This window comes from Sphaerodactylus townsendi, linkage group LG06, assembly GCF_021028975.2.
Source record: "Sphaerodactylus townsendi isolate TG3544 linkage group LG06, MPM_Stown_v2.3, whole genome shotgun sequence".
NCBI lineage: Eukaryota > Metazoa > Chordata > Lepidosauria > Squamata > Sphaerodactylidae > Sphaerodactylus > Sphaerodactylus townsendi.
In genome coordinates, this window is record NC_059430.1 from 110,070,230 (window position 1) to 110,088,597 (window position 18,368).

Below are 18,368 nucleotides of genomic sequence, written 5' to 3' on the forward strand. Positions count from 1 at the left end.
GACACCTTTGTGAAGTAGGTGGGGCGGAGAGAATGCTGAGAGAACTGTGATTGGACCAAGGTCAACCAGCAGGCTTCGTTTGTAGGAGCAGAGAATCAAACCCAGTTCTCCATATAAGAGTGCATCTGCTGTTAACCACTATACCATTCTGCTGGTGGAAAGTAGCGTCAAGTCACAGCTGGCTTATGACAGCCGCATATGGAACTGCCAGAGATGAACAGAAAACCTTTCCTCCGTGTAAAAAAGGCGTTATTAACTGGAGATAAACATCTTCGCCTTCAGCATTGACTTCTGCCACATTAAATTTCTTCACGTATATCAGATCTGCTATCGGTTGTAAGCATTCCGTATGTTAAATACACCTGCAACGTTGTGGGTGTTGACGTGTTCATTTAGAGCTGTTCCCCATGAAAAGTTATATCAATTGTAAATGTACATTTTATAGTGTACCTTTCAGTGAAGTTACCCCTTCTAAGCCCTTTGAAGTCAGTGGGTTTAAAAGGGTGTAACTTTTCTACCTGGTTAATTGTTTACATCTACATGCATTTGTGTAGGAGAAGGGGATTTTCTTCCTGTTTGTGACAGGAAGAAGAGGTGTGGAAATGCTTCTGTTAAGATTATGCACATATGTACACAACCTAAATACCAAGCATGCCTCTTTAGAAGTATTTTTTCTCCTGTACAAATGGATGCACACATATTAATTTTTTTTAAAGGGCTATAAAAATGCAGATGGATTTCAGAGACATTCTGTCCCCTGTGAAAAAGCAAGGTGGAAAGTTCTCTCTGCTGGACAAGAACCAAGAATTTGTATTGAAATAATTAACACATTTTTAAAATCTGAGTGCCAATTCATCAGGACTACCTGTTTTCCCCCTTGAGGAATTGACAATGCTTTTCATGGATTAACCCAAATGATTAGTTAATCGTGGCAATTTACGCTGAGGGTTTCCTTGGTTTATCAATTCCATGCTTTCTAAAATGATTACATATTATCACTTCCATAAAGTGCCCCCATTACTTCTTAATGCAGGGCTGTAAAAATAGCCCTCCCTCCTCATGACTTTTCCTTTCAGAGGCCCAGGTGGGGCAGGGGACGGGAAACTCCGCGGGTCTTGCCACACTAACTCTGCACATGCTCTTTTCAATCTCTTGTAGGCATTTGGGGCCCCCGTCTTTGGTCTCTTTCTGCCACCTCTATTTTGGGATCTAGGAGGGACTTGCATCTCAGGACAGCATTCCAGGTGAGGGCAAGTCTGTGCTCAATTTAGATGGGCCAGATTGAGCAGAGCAGGCGGTACCCAATCATAAATTAGCAACCTTCCAAGGGTGTTGTGTGTGTGTAGAATTCTATCTGCTTCTGGCCTGAGCGCTTTTCATGCCTAGCTGCGTATCCAAAATGTTTCCCCAGATCCACTTGTCTCCCAAGTTAGACTTTCCTAAACAATACTCCTTGGCTCCATCCCTCCCCTCACATTATTCGGTAATTGCACCTTGTCATTTGGAAACCATTCTGACTTTTCTGAGAAGCATTTTGCTGGGGAATCTTCAGGCTGGGAAAACCATATAGAGGGGCATCTGAAGCTCCTTCTTCTCTGTGGTCCTGATCCAAACTGGGCATGATGCACATGAGAACTGAGGACAGCCTGAAAATCATGCCTGATGCCTACACAGCAGGGTGGGTGTGTATGTCTCCAGATCCAATCTATGGACTCTGTAATGTAAGCAGCAGAGAGCTAGGTCCAAATCCTTACCCACCTGTGGTGCTTGCAAGGAGATCTTAGACCAAAAACACTCTCTCAGCCTAGCCCACCTCTCAGGGTTGTTGTGAAGACAACACGAAGGCAGGGAGAATGATGTCTGCTCCACAGAGCTCCAAGGAGGGACAGAAATAAGACAAGCAAATCTGACCGCTGTCCTATGAAGCAAGAAATGCCATAGAGTCAGTACTTTTGCAGCCTAGTGGGGTTTCACTGAGTCATTCTATTCACCTGCAACACCTGCAGAGATGGTCCTGCCCTATGGTCCAATGGCTGTCAAAACAATTATGCTACTCTGCTCAGACCTGCCAGAATGCTGACTTGTGTGCTCTGCAGCTTGTGTGCTATTGCCTAAGGGTACACCCCCTCTTTCAGGCGCACACACACACACACACTTGGGCATTCAGCTGATGCCGAGTTTGCTTTCAGAATAAGCCTTTTCGATGCCCTGGCCCTGACAGAGCTGTGACTCAGCTCATCTGAAAGTGCATGCCCATGGCTGATAAGTCCCAAGATGGCGGCTGCTGTCAGCACGAGGCCAGCTTTACTTTCACAAATATTGGCCAGTTCAGCATGCCTGAGGCTACTTGAAAAAGGGCAGATTGTGGGTTTTCAGCCTTGAAAGCGGAAACAATGCTTCGAGTTTCTTCAGCATAGTTTGACTGAGGTGAACAAGGTGTGCAACAGGGCTGCCAACCTCCAGCTGGGACCTGGAGAGCTCCTGCTATTATAATTGATTTCCAGGCAACGGAGAAAATGACTGCTTTGGAGGATGGACTCTGTGGCATTATACCAAGAAGAACAAGAAAGAAAGAAAGAAAGAAAGAAAGAAAGAAAGAAAGAAAGAAAGAAAGAAAGAAAGAAAGAAAGAAAGAAAGAAAGAAAGAAAGAAAGAGGATTCGAAGAGAGAAGAAGGGAAAAGGAGGAGTTTGGATTTATACACCTCTTTTCTCTTCTGTAAGGAGTCTCAAAGAAGCTTACAAACTCATTCCCTTCCTCTCCCCTCAAGAGACACCTTATCAGGTAGGTGGGGCTGAGAGAGTTCAGAGAGAACTGTGACTGTATCTTTTTCAACATAAAGATGACAGGAGATTTGAGAACTCATCTGCCATTTCTTGGACCATCTTTGTTCTAGAATGCTCCGGTTGGGGCCTGGTGCCAACCGTGTTCTGTCCCCAAGTCACTGTCACCCAGCAGGCTTCATTTGGAGCAGGGGTAGGGAACCTGCGGCTCTCCAGATGTTCAGGAACTACAATTCCCATCAGCCCCTTTCAGCATGGCCAATTGGCCATGCTGAAAGGGGCTGATGGGAATTGTAGTTCCTGAACATCTGGAGAGCCGCAGGTTCCCTACCCCTGAGGAGGAACAGGGAAACAAATCAAGTTCACCAGATAAGAGTCTGCCAATCAGGTGGAGGAGTAGGGAATCAAACCCGGATCTCCAGATTAGAGTCCACCTGCTCTTAACCACTAGACCACGCTAGCGCCGTCCCATTCCCAGGCTTCACTTCCCAAATCTCCAAGTATTTCCTCACTCAGACCTGGCAACTCTGTCCAGATAGGGACTAGAGTTCTGCTGAAATCATTATTGATGTCCAGACCACAGAAATCCATTCTGCTGCTCTGGATGCTGCACTCTGGAGGAGCAGCAGTGGCGTAATGGTGAAGAGTAGGTGCATTCTAGTCTGGAGGAACCAGGGTTTGATTCCCCGCTCTGCCACTTGAGCTGTGGAGGCTTATCTGGGGAATTCAGATTAGCCTGTGCACTCCAACACATGCCAGCTAGGTGGCCTTGGGCAAGTCACAGCTTTTCGGAGCTCTCTCAGCCCCACCCACCTCACAGGGTGTTTGTTGTGAAGGGGGGAAAGGGAAAGGAGATTTTAAGCCCCTCTGATTCTCCTACAGGAGACAAAAGGGGGGATATAAATCCAAACTACTACTACTCCTCTTCCTCTTCTTCTATGGCACTATACCCTGCTGAGATCCCTTCCCTACTGCAGCTCTGCGTTGGGTCGGGCTTTAGGTCAAATCTTCCCGACTGGGAGCTTGTAGCCCTCTTTTGCAGCCTCACAAATGAGACACCACTGAAGAACAAGGGTTAATGTTTGCTTTGATCTGAAGCGGGGGACTGCAACTACTTACAATTAAAGAGCCAAGCTTTTCAAAATTCAGACTATTCAAGAGGCAGAATAAGAAAGCTCATGTAGCTGAACGTTTGCAATTTGACATTGCTGATCACTGAAGTGTGGATTAATAATCCACCAAATTTGCGCAACCCAAACACTAGTTGCTGTGAGTCTTCCATTAGGAAGCAGCACAGGAGAGGTCTCACAATAAGTAATAAATACACACACAGGAGCATGCTGGGCCATGGTTTTAGCATACTGGCATAAAGCTGTACATCTGTTATTCCTTCTATTAGGTGGAAATTGTTTGTATCCTCTCCTTTTTGTAGGACTTTTTGATCTCATTGCTGATGAGATTTTTTTTTGCCATCTGAGCTGGTTAGAAAATGTAGATTTTAAACGAGTCATCACTTTTTATATTTATGACTACTGTATTTTATCTTGTTTATGAACTATTGTGAACTGCCCCAAGCCTGGAAGGGGAGGGGCGGCATAGAAATGTTAATAATAATAATAAATATCTGGTGACAGCAGGGTCACTGAAAAGGAACATGAGAAGGTCACTAAATACCACAATTTGAAAATTGAGATTCAACGACTATAGCACAAACGAGCTGAGGTTGTCCCAATGGTAATTGACTCCCTGTGCACCATTCTGAAAACACTACGGTGGCACTTGAAACATCTTCAAATCAACAAACTCAACATCTGACAGATTCAGAAGGCAACCCTGCTGGGATCTACACAAACACTATGCCGATATATATATTACAACGTCCTCGGCCTTGAATTGTAATGAAAGGACAACAACCAGCTAAAGAACTGGCATCTGTGATAAGAAGCAACATAATAATAATAATAATAATAATAATAATAATAATAATAATAATAATTATTATTATTATTATTATTATTATTATTATTATTATTATTCAGCATTTAAGGCACAAACCAGCTGAGGTCGTCCCAGTGGTAATCGGCACGCTGGGCGCCATCCCCAAAACACTAGGGCAGCACTTAAAACATCTTCGAATTGACAAAATTAACATCTGTCAAATTCAGAAGGCAGCCCTGCTGGGATCCACACGAATACTATGCCGATACATTACAACTTCCTAGGCCTCTGGGTGAGGCTCGAATTGTAATGAAGGCCAACAACCAGCTAAAGATCTGGCAGCTATGAAATCTACAATAACAACAACAACAACAACAACAACAATAATAGTTCCCACTTCGATTTCTGGCAACTGTCATTTTCTGAAAAGCATTTTTCAAAAGCCCTTGAGATCCAAATAAACTTTCCCCTACAATCCCCTTCACCACATGTTTATTTTAGCATCTCACCTTCCTCTTCATTATATCGTAGAGATTTCATTTTTCTTTACAGAAGATTAATGTTTGGCTCTGTACTGAGTCGCGCTTGGTTCTGGAACCATGGGTTAGACACCTCTAGAATGGAGGAAAAGCCAAGCTCCCTTCCAGTTGCAACAGCACCCCTGAGAGGGGCTATGGCTCAGTATCCGAGAGGGACTATGGAAGAGTATCTGTTCTGGTCCCAGGTTCAATCCTCAGAATCTCCAGTTAAAAGGACCAGGCAGTACATGATGTGAAAGATCTCCACTTGATATTCTAAAGAGCTGCCACCCCTCAAAGTAGACAATACTGACCTTGATGGACCAATGGTTTGATGCAACCTGTGGCTCTCCAGATGTTCATGGACTACATTTCCCATCAGCCCCTGCCAGCATGGCCAATTGGGAATTGTAGTCCATGGACATCTGGAGAGCCACAGGTTGATGGGAATTGTAGTCCATGAACATCTGGAGAGCCACAGGTTGCAGACCCCTAGTGGAAGGCATCTTCATGTGCTCATGTGAGACTTCCAACGCAGATGGGACTGTGGCTCAGTGGGAGAGCACCCACTGGGCATGCAGAAGGTCCCAAGTTCAATCCTGGGCATCCCCCGTTAAAGCAATCAGGTAGTAAGGGATGCAGAGAGCTGCTGCCATCTGAGTAGACAGTACTGACTATGCTGGACCGATAGTCTGATTTGGTATAAGGTAGCTTCATGAGTGTCCATTTGCCACTCCTGCAAGAACAAGAGTTGAGACTTCCTGTGATGTAGACTGGAGACAGAGGACAGGAGAAGGAAGGCCGCCCTAGAGCTTTAGACTACAACTACGAAGACCTGAGCTCAGCCTTGAAGCTTGCTGGGCAAACTTAGACCAGTCTTGTCTTTTCAGCCTTATTTGTTAATTTAAAACATTTATATGCCATCTCATCCCCTCAGGCTTAGAATAACTGTTATTGTACCCTGCTTTTGTCTACCTTTAAGCAGTCTCAAAGTGGTTTACAAACTCCTTTCCTTTCTCTACACCTTGTGAGGTAGGTGGGGCAGAGAGAGTTCTGAGATAACTGTGACTAGCCCAAGGTCACCTAGCAGGCTTCATGTGGAGGAGCGGGGAAACAAATCCAGTTTACCAGATAAGAGTCTGTCGCTCCTATGGAGAAGTTGGGAGTAAACCCCGTTTTCCAGATTAGAGTCCACCACTCTTAACCACTACACTATCTTGGCTGTCAGCAACTGACAAGGCAGCCAACAATGCAATGCCAGCCTGCAAGAACACATAACAAGGCATTAAAATTGCTGAGATTTCTAACTTAGGAGAATGTTTTTATTAAACACACAAATAATAGATTAAAAGGTATTCAGAACAACATGACACACATAATAAAAAAACATCACACCATTATAAACTGGCAGAATTAAAAACACACCACACACTCAGAGCAGATACAAAATTGGGGTGGGGGGGGAGCAGTCTGAAATAGAACACAGCCCGAACTGCTGAGATGGTTTACCCTCCACTATGTTTGCACATAAGCCTTAGCTTGCCTTGCAGGGGGATAAAAGTGAGGCTGGGCAACTTTGTGCAATGCCTGTTGGAGGAACAGTAAGGATAAAAATGCACTGAATAAATCAATATTTAAACCCAGTGATGGGTCTCCAAACCACGTCATGCTCTGCTTTAGAACAACTCTAGTTCCAGCATGGAAATTTAGCCTCCTGTGTAATGCTGCTCTTGCTTAGTTCCTTTTGCCGTCCTGCTTCTCTGCAGCTGCAGGGTTCGCTTCTATGCCGACAACCAAATAATCCCGCAGAGGGTTCTTTCTGACTGATGTAATGTCCCAGTGGCGCCACAGGGCAGCTCCAGATGGTTGAACAGGTATTTGCCGAGTCTAATATTATGCTTAAGTGCTTCTCTGCGCTGAAGGGCAATCCTGATTTCCTTCTTCCTGTTAGGCCTACAAGGGAGACAAAAAGAGACATTATACCAGGGTGAGGCCTGGCTGTTAAACCCTCTGGTCAGTTTCTGGCTCTCCAATTCCTAACCATCCTACATGGTAATATGAATTTCCCCCACTTGCCTTGCAATGCTTTCACACGATCCAGTATCTTCCTGTTGTTGCATTGACTTACACTGGCCCTTTCTCACATATCGTTGAAAATGTTTGTAAAACGTTTTCATCCCATCCTTTACCACAATGAATGTTTACACTCAGGCTCATTCCGCACATGCAGAATAATGCACTTTCAAACTGCTTTCAATGCTCTTTGAAGCTGTGCGGAATGGCAAAGTCCACTTGCAAACAGTTGTGAAAGTGGTTTGAAAACGCATTATTTTGCGTGTGCGAAAGGGGCCTCACTTCCTCGAAACAATTCTTGGCCATTTTGTGTTTTTCCCCTTTTTTGGAGTGTGTTGATGAATCAGTCCTTCTATGCTGCTGCTTCCATATACTCAATTCTTTGAAGATTAAGCCCCTCCAAAAAACAAAAACACCCAGAAAAGCTCCTAAAACAGGAAAGGGGGGACGGAGAGTGAGCAAAGGAAATGGTGCTGAGGAGAAAGTCTGGGGACTGCAGAGAGGCGTTGGAAACATTTTAAAGAGAGATGCACAGCAGGGAAGCCGTTTTGAAAACGTTTCAGCCTCAAGAATCATTTTAAAAGGGGATTAATTTAAAACGTTTTGAGGCGGGAAATATAAAGTTTTGGGAAGCTAAGCGGGTAAAAACAATGCAGAATTCCATGGAGGAAATTTTATTTCCTGCCTCAAAACATTTCAAATGAATTGTGCAGAACGGGCCACTGTGTATCCGCCGAGTCTCAGTGAAGAAAGCCAGATTATGAATAAAGTAAACAAATAATGGCACAGTATGGATTTGAACCTGGATCTTGTAGATCCCATACCAGAACAGCTAAGTGATTATTAAAGCCACTCTTTGGGAATTTGTCACAATATATATTTGCAGCTGATGGACCTTCAGTTCTGCCCTGTGTTTTGTTTACACCAGTTCAATTAAGTGAATAAAGCTTGCAGTCTGCTCTGAGAACTCTGGCTGTTGCAAAATTTTCAAATCATTGCCGTTCATACAAACTTGTGCACATTTTGGAAGTAGAGACATATGGAATTTATGTTCCACAAGCCTTGAAGCTTGAACAAGACTGGTACACTTCTGGGTTCCGGTTAGCTTAGTGCACTTTCATTGTGCACATTCATTTGCTCTGTACGACACAGGATTGTTATCCATGTTATTAGAGTCTGTATTTCACAAACCTTGTAGTACTGTTGCATTGTTTGTGGTTTTGGACACGTATTACTTATAACAAGACTTCATCTGAAAGTAGTCAGCAATTTCTGCAAGCCTTCTTCAGTGCAATTTCTATTTGGCTGGACTGCATTTTGTTTAGCCTGGTTTCCAGGGTCAAAACTACCCTGCAAGCCAAGTTACTCTGAGAGGGTGTAAGGGGTCCAAAGTCATTCAGTGAGCTTTCATGGCAAAGAAGGGATTTGAACACAGGTATTTCGGTGCCTGGCCTGCCCTGGCTGGCGCAGGCTAGCCTGATGTTGATAAATATCAATAACAGCCTGAGTAAACTTGGATGGGAGACCACCAAAGAAGTTCAGGGTTGCCATAAGTCATCTGTGACTTGACTTTCAGCCATCATTCCCATTTGTAATCCATCACTCTAAACACTACACCACTCTGGGGGAGGAAAAACCCTGGGCTGGTTTTGCTACTAAAATCTGATCATTCCCTGGCAATTTTATTAATTGGTAACAGGGGGAAAACAGATTGGGTCTTCTAGAAAAGCAATCCTTTCTATCCATCCATTAAGATTTTTATAAGGTGGATGGGAGCTTCCGAGTTATGTCACATTCAGCTTCAGCCGGTGGTATTCTAATTTTAAAAAATGCTCAAAACTGCAAAAATGACACTACCCAATAAAACTGCTGGTTCTCTAAAAATAAAAGATGTATGATGATTTAAACAGAAATCTGGAGTTGTATGATGCAAATAATAGGAACGTGGAATGTAAGAAGACAAGACTCCCTAGGAAAGACAATAAATCTAGGCAAAGTCAAAGGCAGCAGGAAAAGAGGAAGACCCAGCACGAGATGGACAGCCCTCAATCTGCAAGACTTGAGCATAGAATCATAGAATCATAGAGCTGGAAGAGACCACAAGGGCCATCAAGTCCAATCCCCTGCCATGCAGGAAAACACAACCGAAGCACTCCTGACAGATGGCCACACAAAGGAGACTCCACCACACTCCAAGGCAACATATTCCATTGTTGAATAGCCCTTACAGTTAGAAAGTTCTTCCTAATATTTAGGTGGCATCTCTTTTCCTGTACTTTGAATCCAGTGGAAGGCTGTTAACGTTGATTCATAGGGTTGCCATGAGTTGGAAACAACTTGACAGCACTTAACACACACAAAATAAAAACAAACAAACAATCTTTTAGCCCAGTCATACCCATTTTTGCTTAGAATTAAGTCCCACTGCATTGGTGTGACTTCTTCCCATGTATGCATGCATGTGTTGCAGCCTTAAGTAGATTATAAATGATTATTTTGAGTTGAAATGACCAGGTTATACAGCATCATCTTGTCAAATAACGGTTTACATCTTTTTTGTTGCAAATAAGTATATGTCTGAAGAATATTCTTATGTCCCTACTTGGCCTCTGCGCTCGGCAGAGGCCAATTTGCTGGCAGTCCCCGGCCCTTCAATGATGTGGCTGGCCTCCACACGGGCCAGGGCCTTTACGGCTCTGGCCCCGGCCTGGTGGAACACTCTTCCTCCAGCTGTCCGGGCCCTGCGGGATCTTGGAGAATTCCGCAGGGCCTGTAAGACGGAGTTGTTCCACCGGGCCTTTGGAGGGTCCAACCGCTGAGGTGGTGCCCCCCCTTTTCTCGGTTCTGTTTTTACATCAGGGTACCCTATATCATTGGGACCCGCCATCCTCCCCTTTTTCTGTTCTGAGGGGAGGATTTGATATTAGGTTTATTGGGCGCCTTCTATTTCTTCTATATTACCGCTGTTTTAAATGGGATTCTATCACTTATTTTAGTAATTTAAATTGTTGGAGCCTATGTAAATTGGTTTTATTGTTTGCTCCTCATTAGTAGTATATTAAATTTTATGTTGTAAACCGCCCAGAGCCCCTTGGGGATAGGGCGGTATAAAAAACTAAGAAACAAACAAACAAACTTACCGTATATACTCATGTATAAGTCGAATTTTTCAGCACATTTTTAATGCTGAAAAAGCTCCCCTCGACTTATATGCAGGTCATTAAAAAAATTGGGTTTTTATTTTGCCGGCCAGCAGGGGGCGCAGTTTTTATGCTAGAGGCACCAAAATTTCAGAGTACCCTCAGAGAACTCTCCTGATGATACTAACCAAGTTTGGTAAAGTTTGGTTCAGGGGGTCCAAAGCTATGGACCCCCAAAGGAGGTGCCCCCATTCCCCATTGTTTTCAATGGGAGCTATTAGTAGATGGGGCTACCCTTTTGAGGGTCCATAACTTTGGACCCTCTGAACCAAACTTCACCAAACCTGGCTGGTCTCATCAGGAGAGTCTCTTCATGATACCAGCCAGGTTTGGTGAAGTTTGGGTCAGGGAATCCAAAGTTATTGACCCCCAAAGGGGATGCCCCATCCCCCATTGTTTACAATGGAAGCTAATAGTAGATTGTTCATTTCTGATAATATCCCTCTTAAAATCTAAGTTGGGTTACATTTGGACATACAGATGATGATGAGGAATACAGTTTTGAAGGATTTTAACTCTTGTGTTTTAGCTTGGTTGCTGGTTGAGCTAAGGTTTTTGTACTTTTAAAGTTATTGTTGATACCATATTGTTCTTGTCGACCCTCTTTTCCACTTACAGAGCCAGTTTACTGTTTTTCTTTGAAATAAATATTCAAAAACATTTAACCTACTGATGCCTCAATTGATGCTGCATTTCCCACCCTCGACTTACACGCGAGTCAATAAGTTTTCCCAGTTTTTTGCGGTAAAATTAGGTGCCTCGACTTATATGCGGGTCGACTCATACACGAGTATATACGGTACTTAAAGGCTTGCTTCTATCATTTTACTGGATGGGCCTAGCCAGCTCCCAAATCCTGCTACATCGATGTCTTAAGGATGAAAACTACCACAAATATAATCTCAAAGGTATAATCTACGGATTCTCCCCCCATATCTTCCAGGAAATTCCTCTTAAGATGCCTCCGCACACAGAAACAACTCCGACAACATTAAATAAAAATAAACAGTCCAAATGCAGTTCTGTCTCCTCTCAACAAGGACAAAGGTCGGTTTGTCTAAAGCAAATACACCCTCCCATAACGGCTTTGTGAATTATAACCCCCACAGCAAGAGACAAACCAACAACCATTGGGAAAACAGGTTTTGATCAGCAGCCCTAGGGGTTACTAGCTCCTGATTGAGAAATTCCTTTGTGGGTGAAGCCTGGGATGGTGAGGTTTGGGGAGGGATCTTCGCTGAGTATAATACCATACAGTCCATCCTCCAAAGCAGCCATTTCTCCCCCAGGGGGACTGATCTCTTTAGTTTGCAGAACAGCTGTAATTCCGGGGCTCACCTGGAGATTGGCAACCCAATCTCAAAGTAGCTTAAATTATTTCAGTGGTGCCCCAAACCCAACCACAATATTTTATTTTATCGTTTGATGTAGAGGGATGAAACTCTCATGCCAAACGACATTCTTGAAAGCATCTGGGAGAGCTGTGAGACGATTTATGACGTCATGCCAGTTCCCTGTACTATGAGATCACGACCCTAAGTTCCGAGCCAATCAGAACCCGCAATTATTTAGCCCCTCTCTGTTTTGGTCTTTGCACCGTATCCCTTTTCTTTTTTGGCTGCACTAACCCCACTTCACCTTTCGCAAGAAACACTTTTCTTTCCTTCCAGCTATCACGTCAATGCACTACCTGCCGCCCCCCCCCCCCCTTGCAGCCATTCACTGCCAGAATTCCGTCCCTTGAGTCATGATAGGCGGGGCAGGCAGCCAGTGATTGCTGCGAATGGGGAAGGGGGCGTGGCCGGAGCGCCGGCGTTACGTCAGAAGAGGCAGGTCCGCCCGCTTGTGCAGGTGGAAAAGGAGTAAGGGAAAGAGCGAGAGAAGAGCGCCTTAAAGGGCGAGGGCTCCTTAACTCTCCCGGGATCTGCCTGGCCTGGGCTGCGGAAAGGGCTGCCTCAGGTAAGGCTGGGTTAATCCTAGGAGACAGTTCTGGGGAGCCCCAGCCGCCAGGCGGAGAGACTCTTGCACTCTTTGCAAAGCAGCTGCTCCCCTCTCTGACTTGTAAGGGACTAGTGGCTTGGGTTTGCAAACCGTTGCACCCTACAGAGGCCGGCGCAGGGAGTTCCTCCTGCCCGGACTTGCAGGTCGGCTTGCACGGAAAGACAAGCGAGTGGAAGGCGGGGAGAGCAGAAGCGCCTGCAAAGGAGCCGGTCACTTTGGAGGCAGCGGCTGGTGCCTGCGCTCTGCTTCCAAAGAGGTCTCCCCTTTACACCTGCTTTTCTGTTTGAGCGGCATAACCGGGGGAGAGGAGAGGAGGGGCGCGGGGAAGGGAGGGCCACTTTCTCGACTTGTTGCCTTTGAGCCTGGAGTTGGACACCCCTAGGCTGAGATTTTTTCCCCCTAAAAATGTATTTATTTTGGAAAGCGCGTCGAGGCTGGGATGACTTCGCATTTCTGGGCTCGGGCTGCTGCTGACGTGTTTTGGTATTACTCAGCAGAAGGGGGGGGGGGAGGAAGAGCAGGAGGTCGGGGAACTTCCTTGCATCGGCAGCTCCGGCAACCCCCGCCCCGGTTGCAAAAGACTTGCGGGGTCGGGCGAACTTTTGGGGCCAAGCGAAAAGCTGGCGGCGTCGCGTGCTGGCAGGGCGGCTTTGCACACGCCCTCTTGCACACCGGGCTGCTTTTGCCACCGGCCGGGTTTCGTTTGGAAAGGCTCGCGAAGAGAGGGCAGGAGCCTGTCTCTCCACCCCCGCCCCGTAAGACTGCAGTACCCAGACAGCTTCAGGATCCCACAGAGCTCTGAGCCAAAGAGATGGGTGCCAGGAGCGCCATTGCGGAATTGCTCTGCTTTTCCTGGACGGCATCCACCAGCAAAGCTCGGCGCCTCTGCTTCCAAGTTCGGCCCAGGCCAGAGGCGTGAAGGAAACTTTCCCTTCCAGGCCAGGAGCTTGCAAAGTGCATCGTTAACTTTCGACTTCACCTCTCCTTGGCTTTGTTGACAAGCGGGGGAAACGACAGTCTAGTCTAGGGGTGTCCAACTCTGGACTACGATTCCCATCAGTGCATGAACATCTGGGGCGCCAGAGTTGGACACTCTGGGTCTAGTCGCATGTGAGGTATGGCAACCCTGGCCTGTGTTGAAGCAACCGGTTCTGTCAAGAGGAGTGTACCAGCCAGCTGAGGCCACCTGCACCCCTCAATCTGACCTGGTGAGCCTGCTGTAGGTTTGCCAGTCCAGGCACCCAATTACCTTGATCCTATCTGGCTTGGTGAGTCCACTGTGAGCTTGCAGTTCCAGGCGGCCACCCCGCTTTGGGCTCACCAGCTCAGGTACTCTAGCACCCACACATGTACCCGGCTCCTCATCTGGTCTGGTGAGCCCGCTGTAGGCTCAGCAGTTCAGACAGCTGCCTCACACTGCTGCAGGCTTTTCAATCCAGGCAGGCACCCCACTCCTGGTGGCTGGTGAGCCCACTGTGGTCTTGACAGGCAACATAGCCAATCTGGGCTGCTGAGCCTGCTGCAGGCTAGACAGCAGAGGCAGCTACTCCCCCCTCCTGATCTGGGCTGGCAAGTGTGTTGGCCGCTCACCAGGCAAGTCAGCCAGAGTACGGCCTGATCAAGTCACATTTATGCAATATCCAGCCCTTGCAAAAATTAGCTCCGCACCCCATTGACCCTGAACTTCCTTGCTGACCTCCATCCAAGTATTAACCTGCTTAGCTTCTGAAGTGTGGCAAGGCTGCCTATTGCCTGCCTCTGTGTAGCAACTCTGGACTTCCTTAGTAGATCCCCATCCAGATACTAAACAGGGTAGCCTGGGACATCCAGGTCAGGACAGGTAGCAAGCGGGGAGGCAGTTGCAGAGGGCAGAGAGGAGGGGGCAGCAGTTCCGTGGGTGGGGAGATGTTAGGGGCCAGTCAGAGGCTGTCCACAGTCGGGGCGAAGAGCAGTTCCAGCCACTGGCCTTGGAGAGGTCTGCCAAGCCATTCAGTTGGGTGTGTGAAGATAGTTCTTACATTAATACCAATGTGGAGTATTTGCAGGACACCTTGCCATAACCCTGCAAGGTAGGCCCGCATTGGGAGTGTTGGGGATTGGGCAGTGTCTGAGGTTCACCAGGAACTGGCTTGCTATGTGCTGAACTGCCCCTTGTATGATGGGCCAAGGGCCAAGTTCCCTCTTAGCTTTATATCTGTGCCCCAGATGTATTCTGATGCAGATAAAATATACCTTCCCCTTTCAGACTCGGATCCTTTTATATCCTGTAGGGTTGGCCTTTTCCCATTGGCAGCCTCAAAGATCCGATCTAAGACTATATGGAAGGAAACACTATGATCGAATTTTGCAGAAGGCATGTCCGATTTTAGCTCAGATACATTGGAAGGGTGAATTGAGGGTTCATATATTTTATTTTTGGTTGGTAAAACTTCTACTGTATTTTATGTTAATTTATACATTTTAATATTGTAACAGCCTATGGCTTCACAATAAAGTCTTATTGTATTGCAATAACTGGCTTGCTTGAGGTCACTGAATGACTTCATCATGGCAGAAGGGACAATTCGGCCTCCAGATCTCAGGAAATTGCCTTATACCAAATCAGACCATTGCTTTATCAAAATCAGTCTTGTCTGGCTGGCAGTTCAGGGTCTCAGGTGAATGTCTGGCTCCTCACCTATTACCTGGTCCTTTTAAGTGGGGATGCTGGGAATTGAACCTGGGACTCTACCACTGAACCACAGCTCTGTACCCATGAAACTGCCTTATGCTGAGTCAGACTTTTGGTCTATCGAGCTCAGTGTTGTCTTCTCAGACTGGCAGCTGCTCTCCAGTATCTGAACACTTCAGTCCTTTAAATTGGAGATGCTGACGGTGCAACTCAGTCGTTTCTTTCTGCTAAACTGCAGAGCCACAGTCCAATTCCAACTCATTCTGTTCCTCCCTCTGTTACATGTTGGGTGGGGACAAGAAGTGCATCTAGGGGAGGTGCTGTGCTGATGAACCTTGCAGGAATTAATTAGTACAAGAGAAAGGAAAGTGCATGCCTTAAACAGCAATCCCTGTTGACTGTAAATCTCAGCCTCAAGAATCGGGCGAAGGAGGATGTGGTTTTGTGCAGGTTGTCATGCTAATGGGATGCCTGGCAGAGCAGTGAAGTAATGTGGTACCTGTAAAAATAGATTTTGAAGCAACCGGTTCTTCCTCCTCTGGCTGTTCTGCTGTTTTGTTTTAGGAGTGATGAGGGAGAAAGTCAGGGGAATAAGCTGAAATCAGTGAGGAGGCCACAAGTATTCCATAGCTTTGGGATAGGCTTTCTGGGAGGAATTATTTTGCTGGGAGAATTTGAGAGCCCGTCCCACATAATCTACCCTAAGGGGTTTGGTGACAGCAAGGCAGATCAGTTCGTGTGGCAAAATAAACAGATGTGTCCTCTGAGGGAAAAGAAATCTTATTGGTTCTCCAGCTCTGGAAAGTTGCTGCAACCACGATGTGGAAAGGCGGCCATAATAGCCCAGCCTGGCCAGAGCTTGGAAGCTAAGCAGTGTCAGGCCTTCTTAGAGCTTGGATGGGAGTCTGCCGAGGAAGTCCAGAGTTGCTATGCAAAGGCAGATTCACAAACCACCTCTGTGGATCTCTTGCCTTGAAAACCCCATGAGGTAAAACTCAATTTGGTTGCCATGAATCAGTTGTGATGGAGTTGCACGTTTTATTTACCTTACAGTGTGGCCGCAGAACAATTTTTTTAAAAGCTCTTGTTCAGTGACGAAACAATAGCATGCAAAATCTGCCATCAAGTTCCAGTCTCAGAAAATATATAATTTGATTTATACCCTGCCTTTCTTCCCCAGGGGTACTCAACTCCATTTTATCCTCACAACACCCCTGAGAGGTAGGTTAGGTTGATAATGTGTGACTGACCCTAGCTCATTCAGCAATTTACATGGCAGACTGAGGATTCATACCTGGGTCACCCAGACCTTAGTGGTACACTCTTAACACTACAGTACTGTGGCTCTCAATGCTCCATATAGGATAAAATGTTGTGGAGTATGTCCCCTGTACTCACAAAAGAAATATATGGCCATGGACAGCTGATCAGAGTTATAAAACAGGCCCTGCTAAGGAACTTAGAAGTCCCTGACCTGAACTGTGACATAGCCAGTAGCCTTCCCAAGTCCCTAGCTTGTGATAAATTCCATTGAACTAGGTATCTGAAACGCATGCGGTCTTTCTTCCTCCTGAGGTAGCCTCTCACATTCCAGAGGCTTTTCCAGAGTTATTTACATACTACTTTTCATTTTCTCAGTTGCTGCAGTATGTAAAACTATTCTAATGCCAGTTCAAAGAGTGGAAGATGTAGGAACAGATTTCCAGTATGTTTATTATTAATAATGAAGTGTGGAAGGTGTGGCCATTGTTGACTCAGTGCAGGTGAAGCGGAAACTGGACCTGTCCCTACTTGCCCCTTGTGCCAGTTTATGAAATTCAGACATCATTCACCCAGTTCCCTGTATGTTTGTGGGGCAGCTATAAGGGGGGCCCTATGCACCGGGGGCGTGGCAGTGCGGCCAGAAAATCACCCCTTGACACGTCCCCCTTCCCCCTGCCTTGCCAGGCCTGGCCCTGCCCTACCAGCCTGGCCTGTTTTCAGCCAGCAGAAAAAGTTAAGTAGGATGGGGGTGAGTGGGGCCACTTTCTCCTCCTACACCCCTGTTGTGGGGCATATACTAGTTCAGGGATTAGGAAGATTGTGGAAGGGGAAAGAATGATCCCTGCCCTGTTTTTCTGTGCTGCAACCCCTGTCGGAAGGGAGGATTTTAAACAGTTGCTGATTTGCAATGAAAAATGTGGCCCGGATCTAAATGTGAATCCTCTAGTGTTACATGGATCTTCCTTATCGGCGTAAGGCACATTATTGGTCTATCAAGGCCAATATCGTCTATTCTGGCTGGCAGCAGATCTTAGGAGAAGATCTTTCCCATTACCTGATCCTTGGAGATGCTGGGACGGACCTGGGAGTTTTCATACACAGCGGTTGTTCTCCAACTGAGCTATGACTCTTCCTTAGTTCTGGCTGGTTTGGTCCTTGTATTTATCCACATCAGCCAATAAATAAGGAGTCTTTTCAGAATCTAAGGAATTGATCGGCAGGGCCTTTATATAGCAGGTACAGCAAAAGAGAGCACGTAATCTGAATTTTGTCTGCATATGTATCAGATTTGCAAGAACACTTGAAGCATTGATCCTCTCAATATGCTGACAGTGGAGTTTGGAACATGGACCTCCCTGGAATGATAGGAGGGTTTGAAAAATGACATTTTGTGTGGGTTTTTAAAAACTCTTGATTATGTTACCACCTAATTGTTGTCCTGATTGTCACTTAAAGCAGAGGTTTAGACCCTCTGGTGTGTTGCAGAATTTTACCTACTCGTTTCTCTGCGAAACCACCTTTGGGGAGGCCTGCTTTTTGGAAAGCCCTATTTATAGCGAGTGTGCATGGAAAGCAGGCTATGAGGAGGAACAGCTGTAGGCTGACGGTACTTGATGATTTATTTATTTACATAATTTATATTCTTTCTTCCCCTCCCTTGGGAGCCCTAAGTGGCTTGCGTTGTTCTCCCCACTTCCATTTTATCCTCACAACAACCCTGTGAGGTAGGTTAGTCTGAGAATACATGACAAGCCAGGATCACCCTGCAAACTGTCATAGCAGAGTAGGGATTCAAATCCAAGCCTCTCCCAGATCCTAGTCCGACGCTCGAACCACTGACTACACCATGCAGACTGTTTGGCTGGAATGCATTCTTCCATCTTGTGAATCCTGGCTTGTTCATTACTGTGGTGTTTTTCCTC